Source organism: Molothrus ater, chromosome 3 (genome assembly GCF_012460135.2).
Source record: "Molothrus ater isolate BHLD 08-10-18 breed brown headed cowbird chromosome 3, BPBGC_Mater_1.1, whole genome shotgun sequence".
Taxonomy (NCBI): domain Eukaryota; kingdom Metazoa; phylum Chordata; class Aves; order Passeriformes; family Icteridae; genus Molothrus; species Molothrus ater.
In genome coordinates this window covers 105,261,021-105,274,275 of record NC_050480.2, presented here as the reverse complement: position 1 = coordinate 105,274,275, position 13,255 = coordinate 105,261,021, and positions in this window count along the sequence as shown.

Genomic DNA, 13,255 nt, shown 5'->3' with positions numbered 1-13,255 from the left:
ACCTTATTCAAGACTTACATTTGACTCACTTTATGATTTAAGAGACTTACTAAAGCATATTACATTACTAAGAGGGCTAAAATAGACACTACCAGAAGCCATAAAAGAATAAAGCTTAACCTGTGTCTGAATGCCTTTGGACATACATACATGGCTAGGAAGTTTTATTTTATTTGGTGCCAGTCATGATGCATTGTACAATATTCTCCAACAGATATTTAGCCCTCCCGGGAAGACTTTCATGGCTTAGCTGTTGTTATTGTTAGAAAATATTCTGATGTTTGCCTCAAACAGCCTTATGGCTATTGATAATCATCACTCTTACCTGCAGACAACATAAAGACAAGTTTTTATTCCTCTCTCTAAAAGTATCTTCTGAACAACTGAATAAATATTATGCAGGAAGCTAAATGTCACTCCTTTCTTAAAGAAGGCCAAAGGAGGACACAGGAAGCTCCAGACTAGTCAGCTTCATCTCAGTTCCTGCAAAAGTGATAGAGTACCTAATCCTGAAAACCATTTCCAGGCACATGTAGGACAGGAGGAGTCAGCATAGATTCACCTAGGGAAAGCCAAGTTTGACCAAATTGATAAACTTTTAAAAGTAGGTGACCAGTTTGGTGGATGAGGGGAGAGCACTGGATATTGCCTACTGCACTGTTTCCTATAAGATTCTCATAAAGAAGTTGATGTATGGGCCAGATAAGCAGATGGTGAGGTAGGTGGAAAACTGGCTCAAGGACCAGGCCCAGAGGATGATGGTCAGTAGCATGAAGTCTAGTGGGAGGCCAGTAAATAGCAATGTACACCAGGGGTCATTACTCCGTCCATATAATTCCACATCTTCATTAATGATGTGGATGATGGAGCAGAGTGCAGCTTCATCCAGTTTGCCAGTGACACCAAACTGGCAGGAGAAGCTTATGCACCAGAGGACTGTGTTGCCATCCAGGAGGATGCTGACAGGCTGGAGGAGTGGCCTGACAGGAATCACATGAAACTCAACAAAGGCAAGTGCAGGGTCTGCACCTGAGAATGAACAATCCTCAATTTGAAGTTGATTAGCTGCAACGCTGCTTGGCAGAAAAGCCCGGGTGTTCTGGTGTGTAAGAAATGGTGGACACACAATTAAACTTGAGCTAACAACGTACCATTGTGGAAAAAGCTGATGGTATCCCAGGCTGGATTAAGAGAAGTGTTGCTAGCATGTTGAGGGAGGAAATTCTTACCCTTCAGTTAGCACTGGTGAGACCACACCTGATGTAATGTGAGCAGTTCTGGGCTCCCGAGTACAAGAGACATATGGACAAACTGGAAAATGTCCAGCAAAAGGGGATGATGAAGGAACTGAAGGATCTGCCACATGAAGAAGGGATGAGAAATCTGGAACTGGTCAGCCTGGAGAACAGATGTCACAGGGAGGAACTTATAAATGTATGTAAACATCTGAAGGAAGGGTGCAAAGGAGGTGGATCTAAGCTCTATTCAGTCGTGCCCAGGGACAAGATCAGAGACAAAAGCCACCAACTGAAACAGAGGATGTTCACTCTGAACATCAGCAAATACTTTTTTTACCATGGGCATAAGCAAACATCAGCACGGGCTGTCCAGTGACTGATTGGAGTCTCCCACCTGGAAGGTATCCACCTCTCTAGACATGGTCCCAGGCAAAGAGCTGCAGGTGGACTTGCTTGATTAGGGAGAGGGTTAGACTAGAAGACCTTCAGAAGTCCTTTCCGGCCTCAACCATTCTTTTTGATTTTCTTGTATCTCCCCCAGTCCACTCTATTTGGATGATTTCTAAGTACCTCAAAACTTCTTTTGCCAGTGCTTCTAATTGGCCAATATCACTGCATTACAGGGAGCAGAACTGTAAATAGTACAGCAAATACTACAAAAGTAGTAGGTGGAAGGAAAGACTACTCTTACTGTTTTCAGGTTCCCATCTTGTTCAGAAATCCCAATATGATCTCCTTTGCAATAGCACGATATTGTAGTTTCATATTTGCTGTGTCACAATAATATCTATGTCCTTTTCTGCTACCCCTGATTAGCTGCTTCCTCATTTGCACTTGCTGAACTACTCTACTCCCAAGTGTAGAAAACTGTGCTTGTATAATATCATTCTTATTTTTTTCCAAAACACTACTTCAACTTATTGAGACACATTCTAAATTATGGGCCTAACCAGGAACATTTCTTCAGTTGCTCTAATATAGCCTTCATGAAACATTTAAACGAGGCACCCAAGTCATTAATATTTGCAATAGTAAATATACAATAGAAGCCTAGCATGTCATAAAGAATTATAAAGAAGTCTTTTTTTTTCTTCTTCTCTCCTTGAGGTTCAACAGCATATCAATAAAACTGTTTTGCATCAACTTCTACATTCCATTTTGCTTACGCCAGTGTCATGTCTTGTTCAGGTTTATTCTTAGAAACTCTATAGTCTTGTTTATGAATACTAATATATTTTATCAAGTGTCTTATCCTTGTGCTTTGTTCTTTGAGCCCAATAGAATTTCCCCTCCCCCACTTAAAAAAATATAAATAGGAACATGTAGTTGTCAATTTAATATATTTGGGTTTTTTTTTTTTATTTTGTGTCTCTAGCTTTTTACAAATCCAGTGCTAATTTAGATGCATGGAAGAAAAATATTAATAGATGGACCAATAAAGCCCTCTGACTATAAAAATAATCTTTGAAAAAAAATAAAGGCAAAACCTAAGTGGGGCAAATTACATGACTGGGACCTAGTTTTGCATCTAAACTTAGAAGCAGTCATAATGGGTACAAAATTAAATAATTTAAGGAACCCCAACAAAACCCAAACAAAACAAGACAAAAACACTACCAGTTAATTTCTACAAGTACAATACTTAAACATCTATGAGAAAAATTCCTGGTTTATATCCTAAACGAGAACTGTATACATCACCTGATTCTAGAGCTCTAAACAGCCCTATGGTTGACAATAAAAGTAAGACTTTCATTTAATCAGTGGGTAGTGGAAGTTTCTCTAGTATGAGATAATGCCCAACAGATAGGCAACCTTGAACTCTAAATATGGAAGAGGGAATTCTAATAACGGGAAGAAACTTCAACCAAATTTTTACTCAAATAAGATTTAAACTTCAGCAATAAGATCAGAATGAAATGGATGATCATCATTGTGCTTTTTTCATGTCTCTCTCAGTAGATATCACAGCAACAATTAATATTAATCATGCATCAATGAGCTGCAACAGTTTTTGTACAGCTGTACTGTTACATTGCCAGTATATTGGCAATTACGCCCAAACTCTCCATACATGGGGAACTTTGTTGATCACATCTACAATATTAAAAGATAACTGATTTCCAAGTGCCTGAGTTATTTATTCATTGTGAATTTAGAGAAATAATTTTCAAGAGGAATATCATAGCAGGGGACTTAGGTACTAGGTTGTTCAAAATGCCTAATCTTAAAGTGATAATATAAACAGGATTCATAGATGATGTTTTTGTGGTTAATATACAGCTGAGAATTGACTTTGATCCTCAAATATGCAGGCATTTAAACCAAGTAATCTATTATATAGTCTGATGAATTATAATTAATCCTATTTCTTTTCCTGGGATTTAGAAATTGACACAAATCCACTGTCAAGATTCAGCTATATGGCACTGCATAGCCCATACTAGTTGTGGTGATAGCCACTCAGTAGCTACACTGTCAGTACTAGCTACTCATTAGGACAGCTGGTAAAGTGTGCTCCATTGACTTCAGACTCAGAACAGAAGAATTAAAGTGTACTAGTGTGTAGAAAATTACAATATCTGTGCAGCGTCTGAATCTCTTTGAGGTTTTGGAAAGTGAATTTCACCCAAAGCAAGCCTATGCTTCTAATCTACCTTGAAATTATTTTAGTTAGACTATGTAAAGTATATTTGGTCTATTTCAGAGGAAGAAAGGAAAGGAAATTGCTCCACTATTCAAACCTAAGCAGTTTATCAGATATGGAAAGTCATTTCTAGTATGTGAAAATACCCCCTGGGGCACATTCCTCTACAATATGCATCTTAAGTAGATAGGAAGTCACATACCATGGCATTATATTATAAAATAGAATAATGACCTACTTTAGCAATGATAACCATAAGTGAAGTAATGGGGCCACAAAAATACGTAAAAATAAACACCTTTATTTAGTATTTCTAACTCTTTTTTACAGAATCACAAAACTGTTTAGGCTCTAAAAGACTTCTAAGATCATCAAGTCCAACCATTAACCTGGGGCAGCCACGCTCATGACTAAAATATGCACCACATCCACATGACTTTGAACACTTTCAGGGATGGTAATTCCACCACTTCAATGGGTAATCTGTTCCAATGCCTGAGCACCCTATCAGTGAAGAAATTTTTCCTAGTATCTAATCTTCCCTAGTGCAACTTGAGGTCATTTCCTCTTGTCCTCTCATTTGTTACCTGGGGGAAGCGACTGACACCCACCTCACTACAACCTCCTGTTAGGCAGTTGTAGAGATCAATTAGTCTCTCCTTGAGCCTCCTTTTGCCCAGGCTAAACAACCCCAGCTCCCTCAGCTACTCCTCTTGAGACCCTTGCTCCAAAACCTTCACCAGCTCCATTGCCTTTCTCTAGATATGCTCTGGCATCTCAACATTCTTCCTGTACTGAGGGGCCCAAAACTGAACACAGGTTTCAAAGGGCAGTCACACCAGTGCCTAGTACAGGTGGCCAATCCGTCCTACTCCTGCTGGCCACACTATCTCTTATACAGCCAGGATGCCATTGGCCTTCTTGGCCATCTGGGCACACTGCTGGTTGTCAGTCATCTGGCTGTCAACCAACACCTCCAGATTCTTTTTCTCTGGCTCACTTTCCAGCCAAGACTTTCTCTGCCTCAAGCCTTTAGCCCTACATGGAGTTGCTGTGACTGAAATGTAGGAACTGGCAGTTGTTGAATCTCATACAATTGGCCTTGGCCCATTGATCCAGCCTTCTTATCATCTATCAGATCAACACTCCCAACTTATTGTCATCTACAAACTTATTGAGGGTGAACTCAGTCATCTCATCGAGGTCATTGATAAAGACATTAAGCAGGACTGGCACCAACACTGACCTCTGTGGAACATCACTTGTAACTGTCCCTCAGCTGGATTTAACTCCATTCAACACCACGCTCTGAGCCAGCCATTAAGACAGCTTTTACCCAATGAAGAGTGCACCATGAGCAGCCAGTTTCTCCAGGAGAATGTGGTGGGAAACCATACCAAAATTCATGGCCCTTCCTGACCATTAAGCCTGTCACCTTGTTGGAGAAGGAAATCAAGTTAGTCAAGCAGGATCTGCCTCTCCTAAACCTATGCTGCCTGGCCCAGATCTCCTGGTTGTCCTGCATGTGTCTCATGATGGCCCTCAAGATGATCTGCTCATGACCTTCCTTGGCACCAAGGTCAGATTGACAGGCTTGTATTTCCCTGAATGCTCCTTCTGACTGTTCTTGTATGTGGTCACCACCTTTGCTAACTTGTAAAAAACTGGGACATCCCTGATCATGATGGAGTGTCTTGGTGAGCACTTCCACAAACTCCTTCAGTACCCTTGGGTGGATGCCATCCAGTTCCATAGATTTCGGCATGTCTAAGTGGCACAGCAGGTTGCTGACCATTTCATCCTGGTTTATGGCAGCTTCAGTCTTCTCTTCATCAGTACCTTCCAGCCTAGGGGACTGGGTACTCAGGTTGCTCTATTAAAGACTGAGACAAGAAAAGACCTGTCTTTTCCTTACACTTTGTCCTTTTCCTACACTCTGTCCTTCTCTGTCTAAAGGACAGAGATTCTCTTTAGCCCTCTTTCTGTTAATGATGTACTTGAAAAAAAGTACAAAGTTTTGTTGCCTTTCACAGTAGCAGATGGATTAGGCTTTAGATGGGCTTTGGCCCTGCTAATTTTTCCCCTGCATAAACTCACAACATCCTTATAGTTCTCCTGAGTGATCTGCCCCTTTCTCCAAAGGTATTACGCTTCATTTTCTTTTTTTTTTCTTTTTTTTTTTCTTTTTTTTTTTTTTTTTTTTTTTCTGAGTACTAGCCAAAGCTTTCTGTTCAGCTAGGCTGGTCTTCTTTTCCAAAAACTCATTTTCTAGCCCAAGTGGATGCCTGCTCCTGCCTCTCTAGGATTTCTTTCTTAAAGCATATTCAGTCTTCCTTTACTCTTTTGTCCTTCAGAACTGCCTTCCAATGAACTCTTACAACCAGTCTTCTAAAGAGGCCAAAGTCTGCCCTCCAGAGGTCAAGATAGCAGATCTGATGATCCACCTGTTTATTTCTTGAAGAATCAAAGACTTCATATTTTTGATTGCTATGCCCAAGACAATCTCTGTCACATCAGCCACCAGTCCTTCTCTCTTCACAAATAGCAAGTCCAGTGGGACACCTCCCATGGTTGGCTCACTCATCCAATACTTTTTACATTTTAAGCCTCTTTTTAGAATCTTATGTTCCTTAATTTCTTTGTTAACATTCATTTGCTGGAGACAAAAGTCAGCTTCTGGGAGAACAGCTTAAGCATTGTAGTCAGCACAATTTGAATATTTAGTCAAATACCTTGTCAAATTAGAATCTGACTTAGAGAAGCCATTTCATGATGTGCAAGGACTCCCTTCTCTGGAGAGTGTCCTAGTACCTATATGCAAGCTAAGAAATGAAGATCACATTTCAGAGATGAGAACTGCTTAATGGTACAGGTTTGGACAGCCACAAAAATAATCTTTATCGCTTAATTACAAGATATGGTTGAAGTACATTGTAAGGAAAATCTCCTCTAAGTGAAAGGGACAAAGAAGGACTTCTTTCTCATTATTTGAAATTGCTGAAACTAGAATTTTGAAGTTACTGACAGAAAAAAAAAAAGGTGGTTGGACATATTATTTTGAAAGAAAGTTCAGGACAAGCAGGAGAGAATGAAATCAGTGCATTAAATAGCAGAACCTGGACCTGAAACTGAAAATTAGGAAGTATAAGAGAAACCAAGAAGCTGTTCCAGAATTGACAGTTTGATGGCTGGGAGGAAGGGAGGAACTTAAGAACAGTATTAGAAGGGAAATAAAATATTCTAAACTTACTGAAATTTCTTGAAAGCTACAACAAGATACTAGAAGTTGTTGGCATAGATGCCAGGAGTGAAAACTTCTGAAGATGTTAAGAACCACAGTAGCTATCTTTGGATAATTTAGGGGAGTTTGGTTCTCCTTAACACTTCTCTTAGAATAACAGGAGTGTATGTGCATGGTTCTCATGCACACACACTCCTTGTATAATGTAAAACATTTTAAGCCATCATTCTGGAATCTGTAGATTTAGCGTTTTACTCTTAACTTGACATGTTTCTATGTCTATAAATGATGGACATTGAGGTCTTGAAAACACAGAGGATCAGATTCAACAGTTCAGTAAGCCAAATGCCCTGCCTACAAAGAAGCTGAGAAACTTTCCAACTTCCTAGATGTCCTACCAAAAAAAAAACAAAACCAAAAAACAAAAACCCCAAAAAAACCCCAACCAAACAACCAAAAATCGCCCAAAAACCAAAACCACCACCACCAACAAACAAAGCAGTGTCCCTCCACCTTAAATGTTTTATTTCTTACTCCTAATAGATAAGAGGCATTACTCCAGTATCTTTTGATACAAAAGAGTAGCATCTCTATACATATCCTTTTCTAAACACAGCATTCCCTTTTAGAAGCAGTTCAGGAAGAATATCTAAATCAAATGCAAATTCTTATCTCAACAGGATGAATTTATAATGAACAGTAGAGGAAGGAGACAAGCATATCATATCAAGACTTAATTTGAAGTCAATGCTTTGCTTTTTTCAGACTTGACATGAATCCAAGAAGGGAGAACTAGCATTAATGATACTCTCATCTTTTATGTTTTATTAACAAGTCTTTTACAACTGGAAAACAAACAACAACAAAAAAAAAGGACAGGGAAAATTCTAAAAATCAATGAAGACAGAATTGAGACAAAGCACAAAAAAAGTACAATCAAGTGAAAGCTAGCTCTTACTAACAATAATTTCTTATACATGTCACTGTAATTTAAATAGCTGGAACACATATGAACAAATGCAATAAATCTGAGTTTTCCACTTTTAACCAGAGATGAGAACATTTCCACAAATTATAAGAATATTTTTGTGTAACTCCCTACATTTTACAGTAGATAGCACTGTGAGTCAGATGATTAAATAAAGTTCAGAACTTTGAACAGCAGGTTTTACCACAGGTCCCACAGGCAAAAGAATGGAACCAATAATTCCATATGGTCTTCTCTGTAGCAGGTAAAAGGTGTCTTTGAACAGTCTAAGCAGTTGGTTTATAACACCCAAAGGAGCAGAACAAACTTGGATTGAATCATTTAGATGATATTTGAAACCCACATATCTGTAACTAATACGAAGACTGCCCTGTCTGTTACCAAAAAAACCAACTGACATTGGTGTTATTTACTCTTTTGTTTGTAACAGACCTTGAAGGCAGTGTTATTTGCTGTTTCATTGTTAACTGCCAGTTTGGGAATTAGGTATTTCAAAATTTAATTACTTTCCCCCTACATTTTTACTTTAGGAAAGCCATAAATAAATGTCTACAAGAAAATAAGAATTTGAAGTATTTCCAGTTGTAGCCATTCAGAACCCAAAAATACTTTTAAGACTCTAAATGCCACTAAATGCTAATATCACCCTCACACAACTGGCTCAGCTGTAAAACAACCTCCCCTCTGCTCGGGAAGGTATCATTCATCCCTTCTGATGGGCTGTAACTGGCTCAGGTGTGAAAATGCCCTCCAGGGAAGTGCTGGGACATTCACACATAGGCCTGAGGGTATTCATCCCTTCTTACTGATTCAGTCACACTGATGTGAGAGGCAGCTTCATGTCTCAGAAGGTGTCCTAAAACATCAAAGAATCCCAAAGTGCCCCCAGACTAATTTCTGGGGATTTCCATCAGAGGATTGTGGTAGGTCTATGCAATTCAAAAATCAGAAAAATAGTAGCAATGATACAACAGAAAGTAAAGTAAAAACTATGGTAAAAGTCTGGATTGATGCTACTCATGATACCTCATTGGACTCTGAAACTCCCTCAAGCTACCTATCTTAGTTATTAAAGAAAACAGGCTTTTATCAAGTGTATAATCATTAAACCAGAAGAATTTGGTCTTGTTCTGCACTTCCATCAGAACATTATGGTACAGAATTTACAACAGATGATTTCAATCAGCATAACCTAACTGTCTTCACTTTGGCATAGAGATATGGTATTATTTCCACTTCATTGGCCAAAAATCCATGAACTTAGGAAGCTTTTCCAAGAATTTTTTCAAAATTATTCCTCATTTGCAGATTATTTTTGTCTTACTTTTCCTGTCACACATTTGATTGTTCAGGTGTGTCCCCCTTTCTCTAAGTATGTATTTGGCACTCAATATCTCACTCCTTGGCTTTTAAATGCTAAAATGCTGATTGTGAATGAATTTTCCTAAGGGAAAAGAAATAAATCCACTCTAAACGAATTCCATGTCTTCTTTCAAATTTATCCCTAAATCTCAGGAGATAAATAGCTAATATATTAGTCCAGAAACAGTTTGATTAAATGGAGGTTTTATCTTATTCTGTGAGATAGGAATAAGGAAGTAATAAGAAATAAGTAATAAATTTTGCTAACACATCTGATGCTGGGTCATCACCAAAGACAGATGAATAAAAGTTAACAATTTTCCATAATGAGAGCTGTGAAACTTTGATGTGTGTGTTTGAAAATAAATGCCATCTATAAATGAAGAAATTTCACTGACACTGACGGGCCCAATACAGCTGAGAGTTTCGGGGGAGACATTTTTCATCAAACTTATTAATATTTAAAAAGGTGTGAGTCCACCTTTTTTTTTTCTGATTTGTATTTTTAGTGAGATTCTAATATTCAATATGCTCTATGAATCTTCAACCACTTTGAGACTGGGAGAGACAATAAATGCCAGGAATTTGAATCAAGGAAAAATTCCTTACACCAATGATCATAGAATCATTTAGGTTTGAAAAGACCTATAAGATCATTGAGTCTAACCATAAACTCAACACTGCCAAGTCCACCACTAAACCATGTCCCTAAGTGCCACATCTACATGCCTTGACAGTTAAAGTATCTGAAGATATACTATACTCCTATACTTCAAAGATTTATTATTTTGTCATAGTTTAGAGATTTTCACAGTGACAATACCAGGCACATCACTGCCACACTGACCATCACAGCTTTGTTTCAAAGTGCAGAGGAAAAACAGTTCTCACTCTTTCACAGTGGTTAAGCATTTGTACACCACTTTGAACTGAACTTCTGGAATAGGACTTCTCTGTCCAAATTTAGACATCAGCATCCAAAATAGCTGTCTAGACTCCTTTAAAGTCAGTCACAAAGAGTAAGCTTTCTTACAAAGAGATTGATCTGACCCATTTACTCAACTAGTCTAGGATGAGGCAACTGAAAATAAGTCTGTCTTCAAGACTGAGTGCAATAAACACTTCTGCTTTTTAGATTATTAAGTAGCTTGGAGGGTTTAATTTTAAATTAAAACATAAATAATTTATCAAGACGAAATTTTATTTTTTTTATACTTAAGTATATGTATGTGATTACAATGTACGTGTTTATTTCTATACTTCCCTATCTTTAAAAGGGCAGTGTAATATAGGAATTAAATTCCAAATTGTGTCAAGGAACAGGGGATAGAAAATACCACTTTTCATATGAGAAAATATTCATCAGAATAATTATTCATCAGAATAATTTGCTTCTATATTATAGACCATTTCTTCTATTCTTTATTTTCTTTGCAGGGATTTACAAAATTCTTTAATTCTATTTTATAAGCATAAGTGCCTGTACAAAACAGTAAAATACACTACCCTGAAAATTATTAAACCAGCATATAATTTACCAACCTTGCACAAATGTACCCCATTTCTTTATTAACTGCTATTTAACTATTCATAAAATCTATTCATCATAGAAGAATTTTCTCAAACTTAACATTCCAAAGTTCCTGGGAAAAAGACACTAGCCTGTTGAAATGTCTTGAAAATTTAAAATGCTGATAGTGTTAGGCCAAAGAAAAGGAATGTGCACCTATGCCAGGGATGCTCAGAGCACATGCAGTGTTAGGATCCTTAGACATGCACAAACTGTGAATTTCAGCATTCCTAATTGTGACAGTAAGATAATATCATATTGTCATGGTTTGACACTGGCACAATGCCAGTGCCTCCATGAGAATACCCTCTCCCTGGTTTTTGCTGTGAGATGTGACCAGGAATAAGCAAAGCAGGCTCCCACTTAGGAAAGGAAAAAAATGTATTAACTAAACTACAAGGGAAAGAAAAAAAAAAAAAGAAACACATAAGGAAAATGAAAATTTCACAGATACATCTCCTCCTCCTCCCCACCAAATTCCCAATACAATACATCCCCCAAATCATCGACTCTTAGTCCGGCACCACCCTTCAGAATACTCAATCCTCAGTTCATCAAGAGGAGAAGGAGTCCTTCTTGTGCCAATGGTGACCTCTTCCCTTCATGTCCAGCGCTCTCACCACTGAACATGGACCAGAGCTGCTTCTAGGGTCAACTTTTAAGGATGCTTCATCCCACTGCAAAAAGGCACAGTCTCAATTTTGGGACATCTGTCCCCCCCATATTTTCACCCCCTGGGGCCGAGGGGTACCCACACCGAACCCTCTTGGTCCTGAGGCATTGCCTCCCCCTAGAATGCAGTCCCTGTATCACAAGGCAACGTGGCTCTGTCCAAGGCTACACAAAAAAGAGTCCAGCATAAGCTACTCCATCATCTCTTCCACCTGAGTTCTTCTCTATTTCTCTCGTGGCCCATTTCCTCTTATCTCATCTCTATCTCTCTTCTCATTCAGCTCCAGGAGGATTAGCATTTGTAAGGATTCCATCATCCAAGAAAAGGGTTAAAAATCTGAGGCTCTGTCTGTCCAGAACTCCCACGGCTGCCCTGCCAGGCACCTTCTCACTGCTTCCCTTCTCCTTCTCAGCCAGCCAAGCACGGGCACAGGCTCTCTCTCTGTCTCTCCTGGGGCAGGGTGGCTGCCCTGGTGCCTCTCAGGGCTCCTCCACCCTTCCATCCTGCAGGGGCCTTCCCCTCCCTTCTGTCCAGGGCCCGGCCTACCTCACCCAGCCGCATGGCTGCCCCTGCCCCGCCCAGCCCGCAGCCGGGCAGGGGAGCTCTGAACCTTTCCCTGCCCAGAACCCAAGAGAGCCTCCCAGGGGAGAGCCCTGCTTTAACCCCGTGTGCTCAGAGGCGGAGCCAATGTCCCAATGGCCACATTAGGTGCCAATATTAAAATCTGAGCATCCATTGGCCTAACCACAGCATCCCAGAAAACACATTTCCTGTCAAACCACCACACATATATAATGGAGGACGAAATTCTAATTTTTTTAAACTTTCACATTGACTTTACCCTGCAAAGAATGGATAGCTAGCCCAAGGCGGAACTCAATGCCAAATTCACTGCCTATTTTCTGGCAAGAGCACTCATTTGGTGCTGTGACATAAATACCCTGCATGTCTGAATATGGCATTTCATTAAATTCAGTATAAAACCTTCTTTTTCTGATTGACTTAGAATATATTCCAGACCTGAAAAAGTGGGTAGTTAGGTGAAGAGAATAAAGAAAGAGGATTTCATATAAAGCATCTCTTATCTTGGTTTTGCTCTGCAAATGTCACTCTGTTACTTAGATTGAAATTCTGGAACATAATAAACTGGGAAATAACCTCAATAAGACAAAAATACTCTTATAGTAACATCCTGAACAAGCTAAATTTATGGTCAAGAAGACCTAGAAAAGACCTAGAGAAGTTTAGGCCTGATTTGAAGTCAGCAGACAACTACAAACTCTCCCACATAATTCTTGCAAAATTTTAAATTAAAAATTATAATTATTTTATGAATTATAAATTTTAGATTCTTGTTGCATTTAGAATTGCTTCAGAAAGGAAAGGGCTCTTTTTTCCCAAGGCTGGGACTTTAAGAGATAAACTCAACTCAGCTAAAACAATAGAATATTAAATGGGAACAGCAACTATGTTCCATTTAATATTTGACTTTTATTTTTGTTTTAGTTTTGAGCCTCTAGTTCTTCCCTCAGTTAA